Source organism: Macrobrachium nipponense, chromosome 35 (genome assembly GCF_015104395.2).
Source record: "Macrobrachium nipponense isolate FS-2020 chromosome 35, ASM1510439v2, whole genome shotgun sequence".
In the NCBI taxonomy this organism is placed as follows: domain Eukaryota; kingdom Metazoa; phylum Arthropoda; class Malacostraca; order Decapoda; family Palaemonidae; genus Macrobrachium; species Macrobrachium nipponense.
Genome location: NC_061096.1, coordinates 37,342,074 through 37,350,795, shown reverse-complemented (window position 1 = coordinate 37,350,795; position 8,722 = coordinate 37,342,074). Strand labels below are relative to the sequence as shown.

General features: G+C 38.3%; 1 protein-coding gene across 1 annotated transcript in view; it reads right to left on the bottom strand.

Annotated features, from left to right (window-relative positions):
- LOC135208631 (cuticlin-4-like) overlaps nucleotides 1–694 on the bottom strand; it is a 56,580-nt gene extending 55,886 nt beyond the window's left edge. Inside the window, exon 1 of the mRNA XM_064241013.1 lies at nucleotides 369–694. The gene's annotated coding sequence lies outside the window, so the exon portion shown is untranslated. The remainder of the gene's footprint in view (nucleotides 1–368) is intronic.
- Nucleotides 695–8,722: the final 8,028 nt, after the last annotated feature.

Below are 8,722 nucleotides of genomic sequence, written 5' to 3'. Positions count from 1 at the left end.
CTGCGCAATGACATTAACAGTAGAAAACTTTGCGTAGCTCGAGTAGCTAGTCACTGTAACTGTATACTCCTACAATCGTTGTGTTTTCTGCAATGCGAGCAATGGCACTCTATGCATCCGTCCCTCGCAGAGTAAATTTTGCATGAATTTATTATTATGTTCACTTCTTGTAGATAATTTTCAGTCTTTGTTGTTTATTGTTATACATCTTTGTCGAAAGTTGGCAAATCTAAAATCCTTTATTTCTGTTTCAGTCATTCATTGGTCTAGAACGATTTATAGAATGACGCACTTGTATAGAATGGTCACACGTAAGTCTGTCATGATTTTTTCTCCTTTCCAAACACAAAACACGATCACAATCTTACCTTTTCTTTTATCCAGCAATGGCAAAACAACTGCAGATTGTCACTCGTGTACACAAGCCAATAGTTCCTCAGTTTCCGTACGAGGGAAGTCACAGAATGCAGAGTTTTCGTTCGTTCACTTCTGGGAGGCTATTACGAGGAAATCGAACACACCAGGTCTGATAAAACTCAAAGTATAGCCCGAAGAATGCAACCAAAACTTAATTCCCCGATCGGTCCTCCACCTGGCTTTAACCAGCCTTAGACTGCCGACCCCAGCTGCCACACGACTATTATATCTTTCTGTTCCAGGATCTCTCCAGCAGAGATTGTGTTTTCCTTTCACCTGGAGGTTGGAACCGAAGGGTCGACGTCAGTACGAAAGGCAGTAGGGGATGGAGGGCACCCCAGTCCCGCCCCCGTCCAACCTCCAATAGAGAGCTCTCTCCGTCGCTCTCATTGGTGGAGAGGGTCGCCTCAGTGCCAGGAGACCCCGCGGCCATTGGCCGGGACGGGCGAGTGCCTGGAAGCCTTCACGCGATTGGCCGAAATACGTCCGAACGTGTCACGTCTTTTAAGATCCCTTTAAAGAGGTGTGTCGGCGTGTTTACATGCTGCGGTGACTTATACTCTCTCTTTTAAGCAGTCATTTCCTCTTTCGTCTGGCGATCGGCTTTGGCATTGCCCAATCGTCAGCGATATTGGGTTGGGAGAGTTATTCGGAACGGGGGGTAACTCCGAGGTATGCGGACGCAGGCGACGCCTGGAAATCTCACTATCGGCGTTACTAGTGCGTGAGCGATCGCCAGGGTCCCCCTCCCGAGCTTTCCTGTTACGGTGAATAAAATGTCTGCGGTTTCCTCTCACATCCTTGTGGCCAAGGACTTACTGAGTAGAAATGAAAAAAAGTATGTTCTGTTTTTCTGATAACGATTGTTTGCGGATTCTGACTTCAAATGTTTTGTTTGATTTTTTATCTCTGTAACAACCGAATAGCATGCAAACTTGAAGAGGAAACTGCATTCTTATAGCATTCTGATATTTTAAGTACCGTCACGACGTTAGTCTGTAATTGAAATTATGTACACCGACTGATAGATCAATTGTAAGATCATTTTACTACCTGCAGTGATCGTTAGACGACGTGCATGATGTTAACTCAAGTCTTTATAGTATCAGCCATGCTTCTGTGAATATTAAAATCATGCTTCGTGTAATAATTCGTTCATTGTAAAGAAACTAATGCTGCTGCCATGATGATAAGGTGAATAATGTCAACGTTTGCAATGCAGGTTAACAATATAGTAGTAAGCATAATAATGATAAAAATATTAATGATGATGATGAAATCTATCAAGTACAATTCCTCACTTGGTCTCCCCCTTCTTAACATTGCATTCCATTTTTCCCTTTTCCTTCCGCCCTCTTAGTCCTTTCGAATGAGGAGACCCGACTACAAAGGCTGAGAATCCTCTTAAGCCATCAATAGGGCCAGGGAAAAGAAATATCCAGGGCAGTCACAAATTCTTCCAGACTGCAAAGACCTAATTTATGTTCCTCCACCATCGTTACAATAGCAGAGTGATTTATCTGATGGCATTAATGTTGTTAATTGGCTTTGCAACCACTATATTCATTAATGCTGCGTTATATGTAGGATGCTTAATTTACTGAATGAATCCACTCTGTCTTCACAGCATCTGTGGTTGTCAGTGCTTATTGGTAAAATACATTACAAGAAATGAAACCGTCAATGACGAGGGCAAAATATCCAACAAGAAAGATATAGTAGTTGTTTGTTAGCAAGGTCTTTTATACAAAATAGCTATTAACCATTAAACAAAGATTTAGTGTGTGAAAAGCTGTAAATTTAAGACCAAAGTTCAGTGTACAAGAAAGCTTTACACTATAATACCAGGACTAGTATGAAAAAAAAATTCTAGAGAGGAAAGAACGGTAAACTTCAACACAAAAATCTATTGTACAAAGAACTATGGGCCCTGAAATCAGTGTCTGTTGTGCAGAAAAGCTGTAACTTTCAAGCCAGTGTCTGTTGTGCAGAAAAGCTGTAAACTTTGAAACCAAGGTATAGTGTGCAAAAACGCCAAGAACTTTAAAACTAATAACATTGAAAATAAAGAAAATTTTTGTGACCGAGCTGAGAATTGAAACCAAGTTGTAGCGTGTGGAAAAGTTGAGATTTTTGAACCAATGGCTTTTCTCTAGTTTATATTATTCTTACTTTTCAATTTATATCAGGGGTACAATGGGCCCCAGCCTGGGGTCTGTGGTTGCACCTCTATATTCCATTAACCTTATATCAAAGGGCTCTTTTCAAGGTTTACTGTACCTTTGAGGGCAGCAATCTGCACCTCATTTATACTTGGGCAACTTGGTATAGCCTGAAGACATTTTCTCAGGTTTTTCTTCATAAGTCTTGTTGCCCCTACCACCACAGGTATTATTTCTATTTCCTTCAGTTCCCATGTGCTTTTCAGATCGTTCTTAAGGTCTTTATATTTTGTTATTTTATGCCTTTCAGCTCTGTTGAGGCCAACGTCACTGGCTATTGTGCACAAAGGTGTTAACTTTTAGATCAAAGTCTAGTGTGTTAGGAAATAACTGTGAACCAGATTTACTGAGAAAGAGCTGTAAACTTTGCTACTATGATCATGGACGAGGAAAAGTTGTGAATTGTGGTACCAGGATCTTGTGTGCAAAAAAAAGCTTTGAACCTTGACACCAGGTCTAGTGTTCCCAAAAGCTTTTGCTTATTATAGAACTTGATATCAAGTTCTATGGTATCAAGGTCTCAAGGTATCAAGTTTTGCTTATTGGGTATGAGATTAATCAAACTTCTGTAGGGAAGTCAACAAAAAACTGTCTTAAATGGATCTTGCATAAGGGTTTCTTGGTTTAGCATTAACCCAAGTGTTCCAACTGGCGTGGTAAGACTTACAGTGGACTTTTTATTGCAGTACCTATCTTCTGGCTGATTGTCCTTTTTAAGAATGATAGGTTTCAATAACAGTAACAAAATTTCCACTTACCTAAGTAACGCTATTTCACGTACCTTTAAGATAGTGCTTTAACAAATTTCCTCCGTTATTAGGTCGATCTTTCTACCCATTTAATGTAGGCAAGGTCGAGTAAAGTATCAGCTTAAACTTCCCAAAGAACTAAGCTTGACAAACAGGTCGCGTATTCAAGACTAACATTATATGACCCAAAGTACATAGAATAAATACCTTGATATGACCTTGAACGTTTAAGAGTTCAATAACTGAATTTGTTTAATGCAACGATACGACATTATGGAACGCTAACAATATTTATCGTTGCCGCAAAGAGCGTCAGGGCTACAGTATATTCAGTTTCTTGGCTTTTTTGTTTTCAGATTCTGGCGTAATCATATTACTGGGCAGAGTAGATTGTAAAATGAAGTCTTTGCATGCCTGGGAGAAAACCAGTTGAGCTCAAGACTGGGAAACAGAGAGAGAGAGAGAGAGAGAGAGAGAGAGAGAGAGAGAGAGAGAGAGAGAGAGAGAGAGAGAGAGAGAAACTTGCGAGCAACCTAAGATTCTTTTTGGATGCAAACTTGAAACGGGAATTGTTCAGAAATAAAAATTATGTATAGCAAATATCATTTTTACAGTAGGGTAATTATAATTTTCCGAACCATTGGAAATAACACTCACTGTGTCTTTTAAAGTGAGACTAAGAAAATCTTTTATTGTTTAGAAAATATATTTTCCATTTTTGAGCTTACAATTAGTCTGAATTTAGAAGACACCTGGGTGGAAACTGTGAAGGATAAGAGAGAAACTAGGAAGATACATCCATGCAATAATTTAAAAGAAACTTGTATATACTCTTAGTCACCTTAAAAGAACAACTGATGAGATTATAGAGAAAGAACTCAATTGTATAGCATATATTTAGATCCTTGAAAATATGGCAAAATTCCTTCGTTCCCATTGAAGTTCAAACCAGCCATGTTGGCTCAACAAACTGTAGGGAGCTGGTACAAGCAGCATAGGATTATAATGAGGAATGCAAGCTTGCAGAGTGAGAGAGAGAGAGAGAGAGAGAGAGAGAGAGAGAGAGAGAGAGAGAGAGAGAGAGAGAGAGAATATATAAAAGCTCTAGATTACATAGGTCGGACCCGAGTCGCAAATGAATCTTAGGATAGCACAGACATAAAGATTGTATTAAATAACTTTTACCAAGTTAGTCACCATTTCATTATAACGCAAAAGTGCGTCCATACACATACCTACACACTTACACCCAACAAGCAGCTGGTAAATCCGGTCACATTCGCGTTACACAAGCAGGAACAGACACAGGGTAAAAGTACCCTTCGAGAAGTGATTTCATAGCCATCACCATGTGCGTCATTCCTCTCTACATGATCGTTGGAGACCACTTTCTTTGTGATAATATGTTTTATTCGGCATTCGTCGGGGGGCACACAGGTAAACACGTGTTACCTGAGGGAAGGTATATATCTATATCCAGAGCAGGCAGATTGCCAGGAGAGGCGTACCTACCCACCTACCGCCTCTTTCGCCCCCAAAAGAAACTTTCTTTTGTGATATGCCATGCTCACATTCTCTCTCTCTCTCTCTCTCTCTCTCTCTCTCTCTCTCTTGAGGTTTCTTGTTGAATGTCTGCTCTTCTTTCAGGTCTTCGTTAGGTTATGGTTCAAAGATGAATTTATTTGTTATGTAGAATTATTGTGCTCTTCGTGTTATAAATATTATGATGTTTGACATAGAGACATGAGAGCTCTGTATTTAGTTCGAAGTAACAATCATCTCTGTTCTTCTATGAACGGCTCCTTACTATGTATTTTGATGTATTGATGAACATCGCCTATTTCCGATATATTTATTATAACGATATTTACAAAAATAGGTAGCATGACATATCACAGCAAGAATTTGTTTGTTAAAGAATATTTCCCAGAGTAGAGTGAAGATTTTCCACCGAGATGCGAACGATTTCATCACCGTGCGTCAGGAGAGGCCGAAGCGTCGTAACGGTCGACGGAACGATGAGTTATGCAAACGGAATAAAAAGCAGAAGAAGAAGAAGGAGAAGGAGACCACGTACGTCTGTTTTCCCGCCACATCCGCGAGGCCCCGTGACACACTTCCTTCCCGACCAATGAGAGAGCAGGACCGTGAAGGCGGGTTTTATTTGAACACCTTTCAGACTAGTTATATTGTTCCATGAAGTTCAGGTCTTCGGGTCGACTCTTGGTCGACTACTCGATTCTCGCTTGCTGTCGCTGTATACTATGCGAAGTTGCCGCCGAGCGCTCGCTTTTACGACGACGACGCTGCTGACCATAAATTTTTACCAAGGCTGATATGGACGTGTTGTATAGAGAGGCCGTCGACCCTAATATTTGATTTAGTTTTCGATCATTGTGTCTTCTTTCCGTGATATATTTATTTGTATATTTGCTGATCTGTCTTGTATATTGACCCAGGGAATGTCGCTCCCCACGGCAACGCCGGTTGCATCACCTTTAATAAAACTATAACTGTCACTTGAGCCGAACATCGGAGGAAATTATTAACAATTATTTCTCTAAGGAAAACATTTGAATTAACGGAGGACAAAGAAGCATCTTCATACGCGTATTCAGTCACGACCATCGATATTATCCAATAACAGGAAAGAGCGCGGCGAAAAAAAAAAAATAGATAAATAAAAAAGAAAACGTGTATGTGGCCTCAATAGAACCATGATGGTGCAAACATGTGGGTGAGCAGAGTGCTTGGATTTTGGTGCGAAATTCGACCTTAGCGAACAAGACGCTTCTGGTAGCTTGCACTTTCCAGTTCCTCTTTCGGAAGTGGTTAGAGTGTCTTCATTCAAGTTCTTATCTTTTCTTCTTTCTCATTCTTCATCCCACTGGTTTGAAGGAGGGGGGGGGGGGCGGGGGCGTCAGTTTTATAGCTCCCGGGAGGGAGGGGGTGGGAGCAAGGGACAGATTTTTACGGCAAATTTCCGGATTACTTTATATTTTTAGTTTTTTTTTTTTTTCTCACAGTTTAGATGCTGATGAAAGGGACCTGTATGAATGCAGATGTAAGCAACTATGAATGATTTACTGTGATCACTTGCATGTATAATTTCATTATTCAGTGAATAATTTAATAGATATAAACGATGATATAAACATATATATATATATATATATATATATATATATATATATATGTGTGTGTGTGTGTGTGTGTGTGTGTGTGTGTTGTATATATGTATATATGTATGCATGTTATTATTATTATTCAGTATATGAAGCCTATTCGTGTATATATGGATATATGCGATTGTCTGTTTACGGACGCGCGTGTTTGTTGTTATGTATATGTATCTTTTTTCAGTAGATAGTGTGAAACTACATGATGTTTACCTAAAGCTGAGTTCGAAAACATAATATGTTGCGGTCAATTTTTTCGAATGTTGAGGTCTGCGAATTGGTTGTATGTGCGACTTTTATTTTTTTTTATTTTTTTTTTTTTGCTGTCGTTCATGTACTTTATGGCTTCAGTGGTCTCAATGTAATTTCCTAATGGAGTTCTAGAGATCCTCTCTCCGTGTGATCGTGGATAGGTGGCCTGATTTTTTTTTTTTTTTTTTTTTTTTTTTTTTTTTTTTTTTTTTTTGTTTTTTTTTTTTTTTTTTTTTTTGACGGGGAGACGTGAATAGGACCAGTTTGCAGATTATTATTATTATTATATATATACGTGCCAAAAGGCCATGCCCTTTGCTCCATAAGTTTCCACAGAATAGAATTCTCATATGTGCAGAAGTCTGGTACAAAGGAAAGAAGATAAAGGTTATTAATGCTACGGAAATTATAACCGAAAAGTGGCTTAACATTTGCTAGTAGAGTAATGTGTTTAAATCAGTGACTTAGTGACAGTCATATATGTATATATGTGTATATTATACTATATGTATGCATATGCATATGTTTAAGTGTAATCTATTATACTGTTGTATTACGGTAAAAGATGTTCATATATATATATATATATATATATATATATATATATATATATATATATATATATATATTGCATCTTTGTCAACAAGGAGGAAGCAAGGTGTGCTGGGAAGGATTAAAAAGGGGAACATGATGATCAAGTAGATGTTAGACAAAAAATAATTGTTCCATGTAAGAATAGAAAGTTGGTAGAGGGTGTGTGGGAATTGTAGGGCAAAGCATTGCTAAGTAGCTGCACCTGGGAAAGTAATCTTATGGCAGAGGTTGATTCAGAGAATTAGATAGATTACAGAAGGACTGGCAAACGAAGAGCATTGTGGGGCTACACATGGAAATGAGTGTGTAGTTCAAATTTTTTGTTAAAAATATTTGTGTGAGCTGTTCAGCGTGTGAGTATGTGTATGACGTTGCATTATGGTTGTTGTTACATTCGAAAGTTTGCGACAAACACTACAAGAAAAGCTGAACTTAAGTATAGGCTACACTTCGAGTACAATTCTGTTTGAAGTCGTGTACTTATCACTAAATGACAGCGGATATAAAAAGAGAGAATAAACATTGTTGTGGAATAAGTTGCCTTATTAAAATTCTTTTTTAATAATCCATTCATCCTTCCCTTAAACATTTTGCAAACACTTAGACACGGTGAAAACTTTCATTCCTTACAAGTTATAATCTTAATTATGGCGTTTACTAATAAACATATGCAAGAGAGAGAGAAAAAGTTTCTACTGATCGTGCTCAGTTCTTACCTTTTGTTTTGCAGTTTTTTTTTTTGGGGGGGTCTCATTGAACCCATTGCCGCTTGCACATGAATGCTAAGAGGCGTTGACCTTACGATTATTTTTTCTTTTATCCCATCTCTAATGAGGGCTTTAGCCCAGCATGAGGGCATCGACTCCCATTGCAGAACTGGTTGATAGCACGATTCGTCATTCTTTACTTTGTGGCGGTTTCGTCACCCGTTTTCATTAAGATGAGATCATAGGAGATTCACTTTACAATACATTCAGTAAAAAATCATTGTGTTGGTTATGTCACTGTGTTTACAACGAATATGAAAAGGAAATTGCCGTACTTATTCTTTATGGATTGCTTTTTTATTAATTTGGTGTTATAAATTTATATATCTTTTATTTACTCCATTGTGATTCTCTGCTTTTACCTTTTTATCAAGATTCTCTGCTTTTCCCTTTTTATCGAGATTCTCTGCTTTTCCCTTTTTATCAAGATTCTCTGCTTTTCCCTTTTTATCAAGATTCTCTGCTTATCCCTTTTTATCAAGCATGTGCAATATGTTTTGAGGTAGCTTGCTTTGCAATTATTGATTTTGCAGGAGTGTTTC